The sequence below is a fragment of the Cyprinus carpio genome, chromosome A24, assembly GCF_018340385.1.
Source record: "Cyprinus carpio isolate SPL01 chromosome A24, ASM1834038v1, whole genome shotgun sequence".
NCBI classification, from domain to species: domain Eukaryota; kingdom Metazoa; phylum Chordata; class Actinopteri; order Cypriniformes; family Cyprinidae; genus Cyprinus; species Cyprinus carpio.
Genome location: NC_056595.1, coordinates 20,301,743 through 20,314,165, shown reverse-complemented (window position 1 = coordinate 20,314,165; position 12,423 = coordinate 20,301,743). Strand labels below are relative to the sequence as shown.

The 12,423-nt window shown below is 38.1% G+C and overlaps 1 pseudogene; it reads left to right on the top strand.

Annotated features, from left to right (window-relative positions):
- The first annotated feature begins 24 nt into the window (after positions 1–24).
- On the top strand, positions 25–9,767 carry LOC122135469 (annotated as a pseudogene).
- Positions 9,768–12,423: the final 2,656 nt, after the last annotated feature.

Here is a 12,423-nt window from a genome sequence, read left to right as displayed (position 1 = left end):
ACAGCTGTAAACTGAATTTATGAAATGCTGCCTCCTCCAGCCCTGTTGTCACTTCCTCTGGGAGATCAATACAGACCTGGGTGAAAGATGGTGCGTCATTCCGAACGTATGGCAGGTCGGTACAATTGTTAAAGTTGTCAGAAATGTGTATAGTGCGATTTTTCATTTCATTATAACGCCCACTATATGTGTTAAATTTAAATGTCAAATTTAAGTCATAGCAAGTGCTGGCGAAACATCTTGTATTTATTAACTAAGGAAACATAGCTTTGATCCTAGTGTAGTACGGTTAAATCTTTGAGTAACCTTTCTTAATGTTCATGTGCGAACCACGCACTGATATTCAACTAGAGTATCAAAAGGCTAATATTCTATAAAACATTATTTTGTGTATTGTTGAACCTCTTTGGTTTGAATGCCAGTATACCATATGTTAAGGTAAACAGACTGTCTTAAATGAAAACCAGGAACATTTACTAGTTTCAGTGCCTCAAAATAATTTAAATCTTTATTTGTTATTATCCATTATTTAAAAGGGGATTGATATGGGTTTAGATGATCCTGTTGTTATAATTAATACTTATCATAATGTTTGTGGTTTAAACTGACCCTGGCTGATTTTAATTTCACGAAAAAGCACAAAAAAGCATACAACTGAAATAATTTTAAAAACCAATTTACATGATCATCTATATTATATATATATATATATACATATATATATGTATATATAGTGTATATATATATAATTAGATATAAGATATATATATAAATACATGTAATATGTAATATATATATTATGTCAATGCACTGCGTTTTATTCATTGTTAGTATGTAATAGCTTTCAACATACTTCATGCCCTCTGAACACACTATACAATACATTAACGCCTAATGACTACACTGACGAGCTTGCAGTATCTTTGGAATAAAGAGCTTTTTCAGACGTGTTACAAACCAATAGAAATCAACGAGCTTAAAAAAAAAATTTAAAGGGTTATTTCACCCAAAAATGAAAATAATGCCATGAATTACTCACCCTCAAAGCATCCTAGGTGTATATTAGCTTTAGTTCTTTCAGATGAATCCAGTGCACGGTGTCATATTATAAAATTGTCAAATCTAAATTTGGTTCCAAGCAAACCCAGAGCTGAGCTGTTGCAGTTGTCTCAGAGCCCCCACACTGTCGTTGCATCTTCCTGAATTCATTTGTTTTTGTAATGTAATCAGTGACAATTTTTCAGAGATCCATGCATAAGCGACAGTCATACTCTGCCAGTTCCTTGAAGAATCCAAGTGATTGAAACCCCTACTTCTGTCTCCCGCACCGCTTATCCCTCCCTTGCCAGGCGGCAGCAGAAGTCAATTGTGCAGAAGAGTCACTGTTGCCTGTGGGCTTGTCCCAGTGTTGGCTGGACACGTCTTACAGGGAGCTGGCTCGGGGCTTCCTACACGCTGCTCGGTCGTCCGGGTCTCCCGCGTCTTTTTCAGGGCGGTAGAGGTCCGTTCTATGTGCGTGCAGTCCCACCATCTGTTGCTGTATAACTCTAAAGCTTGAGATTCCGTGGTGCACTCTTTGCATTGACCCTCTGACGTGCTACTGACTGGATCTGGTGACTACGGTGACCTCGAATACAGAGCAGCAACAGACCAATATTAACGTATGCCATTCGTTCTAATTGAATGTAGCCAGTACAAATCAGGTGTTGATTGAGAAGTGTGTCCCGGTTCCAGTTTAGCCGATTTAAGTGGCAGCCGCGACAAATCCTTTAACGGAGTTGGATAGTAGAAGCATAGTAGTGTGTGATGTGTAAGCCAGTTAAAGGAAGGTCGTTAATCTGATTTAAGAACTGCAGAGTGTGTCCATGCCTCCCCAACATGTTGGTTAGGTTATTCCAGAATTTAGCACTAAATAGGAAAAGGATCTGCCGCCCGCAGTTGACTTTGAGAGTCTAGGTATTAATATCAAAAGTACCAGAGTTTGAGAATCAGCGGACATGGATGAATATAATGTAACAATACCATTTCAAATATCCGGAGGTGCTAAACCAGCGTCAGGGCTTTATATAATACGCAGATTGAAATCTATACTATTTTGATAGGGACCCGTGCGTGTTTGACCGGACTGGGCTAATATGGTCATAACTTCCATGGTTCTAGGAAGAACTCTATCTGCTGCATTTTGGACTAACGGAGTTTGTTTACTAAGCGTGCAGAACACCACCCAATAAAGCATTACAATAATCGAAGATGCCGTGCAGCCTTGGTGTCATAGATGCATTGGATACACATTTCTCTTTGACATTGAGAGCAGAGGCCGTAGTATTAGATATATTTTCCCGAGATGAAAAATCCATGCTGTGACAAATGCGAGAAACGTAGCTCTTCTAAGGAAAGCTTTTGCGAATCAAATAGCACAGTGGTTCCCAAGATAGGCCCTAGATATGTTTTTTGGTGCAGGGGTCGCGAGATGATTTCTTTAAAAAAAGTGGAAAAAATTATCCGGCCTCTCTACTCATTTTGTGGATTGCAATCAATTACCCTTTCGCACTGTGGGATCCCCCCGCGTTTGATCAGTCTTACACCGGTCAGTCTCGGCTATGACCATCTTAAGCCTTGTAAAGGGTCTCCTCAAAATCCGCTGTACCCCGTTGGCTGGCGCTGAGTCCTAGAGACAGTTCGCGCTCATAAGATGGGTTCACTCAGACACTTCATTTCAGGAGTGTCAAAACCCACATAATTTTTATTTTAGGTTTCAGACATATCACTACTAAAAAAAACATTCCCTTTAGAGTTTTGTAAAGACACACTGAGGTCCAAGGACGAGGCAATAATAGAATCCTTGCCATGATAAGTAGACACGTGTTTATTTTATCTAGCAGATACACATTGTGTAAGTAACGTAAAAGTTTACTCTATTATACTCCCAGTTCAACCATCCCACTTACTTTTATGGATTGCGGGAGAGAGTGATGACTTCACAGGTGGGTGTAAATCCAACCAGATCCATGGTCTCTGACTGGCGTCGGCGGCTACAAACTAAGATGGGCGGCGCCCACCGCGCATACAGGCTCAACTAACGCGAATCGTTATAAGGGTGTTTTTAAACACAAAACACTTTCCTCTTTCATATATTTGGCAAATCGGAATATCAGCTTATTTCATGCCATATATAACAAATTTGTGAATATTTGAATAAAAAAGGAAAATGACATAAAAGCAGATCATAAGCATTCAGCTCTGGTTTAGTTTCTGCGGCTGTTGTCCACGTGGACAGCATGACGCGTCACCCTAAAACATAAAGTGACACAGCTAAATACAATCGCGCTTGAAAAAACTCACGCTGCTGGGGTGTCACCAGAATATTTTAAACTTATGGTTTAAAGGGTTAATTCATACTTGTTAAAGTGGGGGTTTGCAAAAAGGCTGATACAAAGTAACAAATTATAATTATATATATATATCTAGATATATATATATTATTAATTCATTTGTAATTTTGTCCCAGACATTACGAGATTAACGTCAGCGCAATCACAATCAAGTTACGTACGAGACATCACGCGCAGCACACACGACCGCTGTTTGTAAAGTTTCACGGTGTTGGAGCTCCAAAAAAGGGTTGTTGAGGTGTGGGGGGGGGGCGGGGTTCGCGGGGCACAGTTGCATTTATCATTGGGGTCGCGGCTTAAAGTTGGGAACCCCTGAAATAGCACACCTAGTTTCCTACCTGTTGACGAAGAATTGACAGAGCATGCCCATCAGTCTTGAGATCCGAGCGTTCCTAGGTTTATTACATCAGATTTTTTAGGGCCCTATAGTTACCACCATCTGTTTTTTTTTCAGAATTTAGCAGTACAGAAATTTACTCGTCCATCGGTTTTTTTATATCGAACTAATGCATTCCGTTCAAATTTTCAAATTGGTATGTTTTTTCGCGCCGGTCCAGCGAAGAAATATAGAGCTGAGTATCATCAGCATAAACATAGAAAGCTTAACACCGTGTTTCCTGATGATATCTCCCACAGGGTACCAATGTAAACTGTGAAGCAAACCCGGCCCAATACTGAGCCTTGAGGTACTTCATCCTGCAACTTGTGAACGTATAATACTCTTCGTCAATTCACGGCGAACGAATTGAATGGCAGTCACACTAGAGTAACTATTTAAACCATGCTAATGCACTTCCCTTAATGCCAACAAAGTGTTACTAAGCATTGTGCCAAAGAAAAGTGTGTGCCAATAGTGGTTGGAATGACAATCCTAAGATCCAATAGCAACTAGATAGAGAGATACCAACCACAGATCAGCATAATAAGCAAGCATGTCATTATGTAAACACTACGGAGAATGAGCATTCCCCTCATTACTTATGATACGGTCGAAATCAACTCCGGACTGGAAATCCTGCCTACGAGATTGCCCTTTTTTCTCTAAGAAGGATATAATTGGGGGAATACCTACATTTTCCTAAGTAATCTTGGACAGTCACAGAGAGAATTCGAAGATCGGGTCGATAATTAACTATTTCTTTGGGGTCAAGTGTGGTTTTTTTTGATGCGAGGCTTAATAACACCCAGTTTTTGAAGTTTGGGGTTGGGGACATATCCTAATAACAATTAGAATTACTAATAGTCAGAAGAGGATCTGTGACGTCGGGAAGCACCTCTTTTAGGAGCTTAGATTCGCTGCATCTAATGGGGTCTAACATAGGGCATTTTTTTGGGTTTAGATTAGTTAACAGTTTTTTTATCAATTGCGGTCCGCCTCCTATAGTAGGAATGACTTGGAACTGTTTCTCATGGATCTATAGGTGCACTGTCGTGCTGTGATACTGTATCTGACTGGCTGCATTGTTACACATTTAATCTCTAATAGTATCGACTTTGTAGAAATGTAAAGTAGTTCATAAAGTCATTACCTGCTGTTATGTGGGGGAAATGTCAACCTTGTGTTGATGCTTTATTTTTTCGTTAATTTATCCACTGTATTGAAGAAATACCTGGGGTAAAGGTTGTTTCTGTCTTCTAAAGAGACTAAACAGTAAGCAGAAGCTAGCAGTTTTTATGCTTTTTTTCTGTATGATAGGTTACTTGTCCCTCCAAGCAATACGGCATTTTCCCTCTACTTTTTTTTTTTTCCCATCCAGCTGTGCTCCATTTTCCCGGGCTGCTCTCTTTAGGGTGCGAGTCGGCTCATCAATAACCATTGGTGTCAACCTGGTTTTTCCCTTAGGTCCTCCTTAAGCGTACAAAGGCGCAACCTGTATTTAAAAATTAAAAGCTAGACAAGAGAGAGTCCATAGTTTCTAGTTAACATCATCAAGTTGTTCTGATGTTTTGGATATGCCCTACGGAATTGGGAATAAATCAGAAAGAATTACTTACAGCAGCAGTCTTTTTTCGTGGTAGAAAAGTGATTGGTTTCTACCATACTGGTAAACAAGAAGTAGAATTTTACACAGTTTTTAAGTAGCGATATGAAGGTTGCCACAAAACTAGAATACTGATCTGAGATATTCATCGACTTCGCTGCTGCATAAATTCAACCAATACACCAATCAAAACATCAATTCCATGTGACCAGATATCTCTAGAGTAGGATTTCGCCAATGAGTAGAAGGTCCTTGAGATTGTCGGTGTCTAACCCCAATAGAGTTTCGGGAAATGTCTATATAATGTTTATTCGCCAATGCGGCTTTTGTTTTCACTTATCAACATGGATATTAAAACACCACCAATTAAAACTTTATCGCTGCCAGCACTAACCGGAGTAAAAATCAGCCAAACATCTTGAATAAAGTCTGTCTGGGTTCCCTGGTGGCCTGTAATCAGTCACCAGACAAACAAAATCAAGAGGTGATTTATCAGGACCATTTGTCTCGTCTGGATAATGTTATATTAAGCACCAATACTTCAAAACCGAGTTGATACCTTGAAGCCTGCCCTCCGAAGAACTCCTGAAAACCAACTGTTTTATAAAATTTGAAGCAACACCCTCCCCCTTTACCCTTTTGGACGTGGGCTCATGTTTATACCAGTAATCTTGGTTTGGTAGACTCATTTAAAATAATGTAATCATCAGGTTTTAGGCCAGGTTTCTGTCAACCAGAGCACATCGAGATTATGCTCACGTGATCATATTATTTACAAAAAGTGCTTTCAGATAAAGGACCTGATACTCAATAAGCCAAGCTTTATCATTTGTTTATTCCGTATTGCATCGGTTTTTTATTTGTGTGAACCTCCAACCAAATTGTTGCTCTTAAATTGGTTTGGAACTTTTTTTTGTATTTTCTAATTCGGGGACAGACACAGTCTCTATAGTGTGATATCTAGGTGAAAGAATTAACTGACTTCTGTGGACGCGGAGTAGCGGCTAGCAGATCGGTCAGTTTAGCCAGTCTGTCTGCTTCCTGACCTGGGTCCCAGTTAGTCAAGTACAAACTCTAAGACTATGTGCTATATTTCTAGAGAGAGAAGAGCGCACCATCCACCAGACACGTCGATACGACATCGTTAGAGAACGCGATCCACCTTTGTTTGGCCTTCTAAAAGAGGACACTTAATTAGAAATCATGTTTATATCACATTTATACGGGTTTATGTTTAAAGCGCCAGGTGTCATGCTTGGCTGCCACATCAGCTGCCTGAGAGAGCAGGGCTGAGATGATGACACCGCTGCAAATGCGACATGATGATTGGCTGCGGGCGTGCCCTGCTCACGCTTGTCTCACTTCGCATGCCTGACTACCTCTAAACACAAGTCACGCATACACGAAGAGCCGGGAAATTCAAAGGTAGCGCTTGTTGAACTGAAGTACAGGTGTCCTTTGAATTCAAAAGTGTGTGGAACATTATTTATTTTCAATATTTATTTTCAAGCATTGTACTGAATATTTAAGAGTTGATAGTGTTCTGTTTATTGTGCAGTAGGCCTAATATACAGCTACAGATTTGCACTAATGGCCAGGTTTTCTCCTTTTTTTGTTTCTTTCTTTTTTACCCAAGTTTACATTTGTGTGTCTTAATTTTGCACTCTGAATTTTATTTTCACTATTTATTTTTTATATGTTTTTATCTATATGCAGATGTATCATATGGCAGGCTGCAAATCTACTGAGTTCAAATAAATACCAAATGTTCTAAAATACTGTATATAGTGTTTTCATTCTTCAATCAGTTAATATAAACATCTTTGATATTAAAGATGTTATAGAACGTAAATAGCGTTCTAGAACACCATAAAATAACGGTAACAGTTACTGTTGGTTGAGTAATCCAAGGCACGGTTTTACAGTGTGGTAACTGCGTTACTAACTCAATTACTTTTGGGAGCAGTGTCATTTGTCACTGTAACTTAATTACCTTTTTAAAGCAAGAGGACCAACATGCACATTCGATTCCACCAAAGCATGGATAGCTGGCCAATCAGCACACCTCGATTTTCAGGACGAAGGAGCCTTGTAAAAATCGTAGGACGCATTTTAGCTAAGGCGGGGAAGAGGAGAAACAATAATGTACAGTATGTGGAAAAATAATGTGTTTTTAGAACCTTAACACTGCATAACTACATTTCATTACACCCAAATACACAAAAATAATGTTCATCATATGACCGTGTAAATATTCCTATATGCATCTACATGTGAAGGCCAAATTAAAGTGCTTTGGCGCTTTAGCCTTCAGATACACACAGCATCTCCCTGACATGGCTGCTTCAACACTAACGGGGTACATTGAAACCACACCTTCTCTCTTTATATGAACATTTGGTGCAGCATTATGAAAATATTTCCACATAGTGACGGTCAACGTGGGGAATATATTGAATGAGCCATTTTATGGGGCTTGGCAGAGTCTTCCACTTTGATAAAGAATATCTCTCTTTGAATTTGAGACTTTAGTCTTTGCAACTCTTTACAGATCTTTCTTCATGAGAAAGGAAAAACAATTGAAATCGCCCTTTAAAATAAACCTACCATACAAAATTACAGACCCCTTCCATTTTTGTGAAGTGGGCAAACTTACTAAAATCAGCAGGGGATCAAAAAATATTTACCACTGTATGTTATACACAAATGCAAGGGAAATGTGTATTAAGAGATATGGCATACTGTACTTTAAATATAAAGTATAAAAGTATAAAGGTATAATAGTGTTTGGGTAGCGTTACTTGGGGGACATTAAAGTAGGTAGATAGGTTAGGAAAGAAAATTGCTAAGCCTAGCTGTTCTGGGCTAAAGCTCTGCGTTGCGACCAGGCGGCAAAAGTAACCAGAGGTGTGGATTAAAGTGAGATCTAGAATGATTTTTTTCCAACCCCTTTCCTCACTCTGGATATGTGTATATTCCCGGAAAGTGGGAAGGGGCTGTACTGATGATTTCTTTAGCAGTCCAGGGGCTATCCAACTATTGTCTTTTGGGGGGTTTTTGATTTGGTTGCCGAGCCAAACCAGACAGTTATAGAAAAGGCAGTAAATTTGCAGAAGCAGCACCTGCAAAGGGTTTGACTTCCTTAGAAGTGAGCCGGTGAAAGAAATACAGCCTCTACTGGGCACTTTTAAGAAAATATGAGTCAATTTGGAACTCCAACTTTAGGTCCTGTGAGATGGTGGTGCCCAGGATCCTGAATGACTCCTGTACTTCACCACTGTTCCTGATTTCATGATGGTGAGGTGGGGGGGAGTGCTAGGGGTTTCTTCTAAAGTCACCACTACATCCTCAAAGTTTTAGGTGTGTTCAGCTCCAGTTTGTTTGACGTACCAGACAGTCCAATGTTCGATCTCTCTTCTATATGCAGATTTGGGCACCATCCTGGGAAAGAGGCTGATGACTGTAGTGTTGTGTCTGCAAACTTTTAGGAAAGGCAGGGAAAGATCTTTTTTGCAAATTGGCAAAATCAATTGGGGGGGAATACAGGGAAGGGGGGCAGTGGGGGAGGGGGAAAACATGACTGGGAGGCAAACCCGGCGCTGATTGGAAGGGGTTTTGGGTTTTGAGATTTTCACAGTCTCACTAGCTACCCCGTCTATCCAAGAAGGTTGGTGATCCCAAAGACAGATAGAGCTAGGGAAAAGGAGGCCCTTTTGGGGTTTGTTTTTTTTTTGGGCTTTTTTTGCCCACACACACTTTTGGTTTTTTTTTTGGTTTAAATTTTCTAAAATCTTAATATTGGGGCCCGACCCAGTGCATTTGGGGAAAGCTGAAATTCTGGTGATATTCCCCCTTACTTAAAAGTGTGAGAAATTAAAAGGTGCCCGTTTTTTTTTAACTTTTTTTTGGAAAAAAAAAAAATTTTTTTTTTTTTGGGGGTTTTGGGCCCCTTGTTTTTAGGTTTTTTTGGGGGTTTTTTTGTTTATTGCTTTTTTTTTTTTTTTTTTTTTATAGGGGTTTTTTTTTGTTTTGGGGTTTTTTTAGACTTTGTTCCGAAATTTTAAAAGGGTTTATTTACTTTCCCGGGTTTTTTTTTTTTTAAAAAAACCTGGGAAAAATTTTTTTATTTTTTCTTAAAAAAATTTTTTTATTTTTATTTCTTTCAACTAAAAAAAACAAAAAAAAAAAAAAAAAAAAAAAAAAAAATGCTTGTGTTTGTCTTTCCATCTAGACTTATAAGTTACAAGCCAGAAGGGTCCAAAGCCGTTCTAAGTGGTCAGCAATCTTCTGCAGAGTGCCATGTGTCTGTACAAACAACACTTGTTGAACCATTCCAGCCCACCTTGGAGCTCAGTATTTTGTTCTTGGTGAAATTGAAAAGACTGGATGGTGAGTTTGAGTATGATGTACAGTAATATAAATAAACTGTAATTCCAGCCTGCTCTAAGTCTAAATCCAGAAGCAGTTTGGTTCTGTTTGTATTCAGAATGTATGTGCTTTTATTGTTGTATTTTTTTGTTTGTTTTTTTTAAAGAATTTTCTCTTCTTTTTTTCCAGGATTAAGTGGGGGGGTTTTTTCTACTGCCGTGCTTTTAGTAATGTTTATGGTGTAGACCTCATACTAATGCAAAAAGGGCCCTTATGGAACAGGGGTGTTTCTTTAAGAGAATCCTGGTTATGACAAGCCCCCATTTTAGCCCCCAGTATAAAAAAAAAAAAAAAAAAAAAAAATTTTAAATTTGTGATTAGTTGTTAAATAATTTTTCATTGTTGTGTTTTTTTTACAATTTGAGATTTATGACTTTTGTGTCAACGTCTCAGAAAGCATAGGATTGTAATGTTTATTTACAGCAAGTAGATGTGAATCATCAAATTCGATTTTTTTACATTAGTGAAAATAAATCTACTTTTAAATGTTTGAAAATAAATAAGTAAAATAGGCAGTGTTTGTAGCAGAGGGGAATAGCTCTTCAGTTATATATTGGTTGCTGTATTTTGAATGGTTTTTTGTTTCAAACTTTGCACGTTTCACAGCAGAGAATACAGTTGTCAGTCCTGTATTTAAGTCCTTAATATGGGTCGTTCACACACCCAAAACAATTATTGTCAGGCATGACAACCTTCAGTAACCTAGCTCACACCAGTAAATATTCAGGACTCACAACCGCATTCTCTGAAAACCTGCGCTGTGTGAGCGGAACAGGACTGGAAAACTAGTCGTCTGTCATGTCTTACAGTGAGAGAGAGCCACTCTGCTGCACAAATGCGTGTTTTCCATGAGTTGCGGTTTTCATGTGTGTTTCTGTAACTTACAGTAACAGAGAAATGAGCTGTGTGTCATCTGAAAGTTTTTAGATTGCAGTCTCCACCGGAATTGCTCCTGTCAGTTTTGTGTTCTGTGTGCGACTCAAATGCTCTGCTTCCTCCACCAAGTATAAAGCTGTCGAATAAAGATTTGACAGATTAATTGTTTTCAACTGGACTCTTGTCATGTTAGAATGTATATTATTTTGGTCACTGTCGCTATGGTTACTGGTAAGGAATACGGACTTGACACCCCTATCCTTAGCCCGGAGCCTTTATGACAAACCCCTGTGTATACTATGGCTATGTTCACACTGTCAGTTTTTGGGATTGACAACCGCATTTACTTTAAAAGGTGACCAAAGTAATATCAAAGATGGCAACGTTACATAAAACAATGAAAGTCCTTATCACTTTCTGGCATGACAAGACTCCAATCGAAGCAAAGTTCATCTGTCAAATCTTTTATTAACCACAGCAGCTTTATATTTGTGTGGAAAGAGGGGCATTTGAGTTGAGCAGAACACAAAACTGACAAAGAGTGCTCTGGAGGAGACTGGATCTAAAATTTTTATAGACAAACACTCATTTCTCCTCAGTGTGGTTACTGAAACCACACATGAAAACACGCAACACACTGTAGAAATGTGTTTGCACAGCAAAAGACTCTCTCTCACACTTTGACAGTTGTCCCGTCCTGTTCCTTTCACACAGCGGTTTTCGGGGGGGGGTGCGTTGGAGTCCTGGAAAAAGTACTGGTGTGAGTTCGGTACAGAATGCAGTTGTCACCCCGGAAAAAAATCATACTGTGTGTGAACATAACATATTGAGGACTCAAATACAGGACTGACAACGATTCTTCGGTGTGAATGTGGCCATAAGTACAAAAGGTAAAAACACTATAATTTTTTTTTTTTTATATATATATATAAATAATATGAAAAAATTATAATTTTTTTTCATTACAAAAATACACGCAGGGGTGTGCTGCTTTCTAAAATGCCTTGGATAGCTTTTGGGAAAAATATAATTCGATACCCTCTTGCAGTACATGTTTATTTCATTTAGTAAAAAAAAAGTAAAATTTAACAACAAAAAAAAAAAAAACAGTACAGAAGTCATTCTTGCATTTTTAATTATTTTCAATGATTTTGAAGCAGTTTTAGAAATTACAGAGAATGTTAAAAAAACATAAAAGTATAATGACTATAAATCAGAAATTGCAATTTGGCCCCTCCATACCGGAAATAAAAAAAATATGAATTGCATTCTAATTTTAAGTATTTTCTTTACATACTATATTAAAAAAGAAGTAAACATAAATCCAGCGGTTGAGATTTTAAATGACTCTAAGTTCAATTAATTTCAAAGGGGAAATTGGCGAATTTTATAGCACCACAAGTTTAAAAATTATGTTGTATTACAAAGTATAGTATAAATCAGATTAAATCTTACTATTTTCATCTTAAGTTTAAAAAGCTTTTTTGTTTTTCTAAACACATTTATTATCCCTACATTATATATTGATTATCTTTTAAAAATTTTAAATTTGGGCTTTTTCTTTTTCTGATGTCGCGGGGTTCCCTTTATTTTTTATCTTAAAAACAAAGAACCAAAAAACCAACCTTTAATTATAACTTGTGCGGGGCTACTGTTTTTGGGGGGTGTGTGTGTGTGTGTTGGATAGTACTACAGTCTAAAACAATAGAAATGATTTAAGTCAACAATACAGAAACTTGAATGAA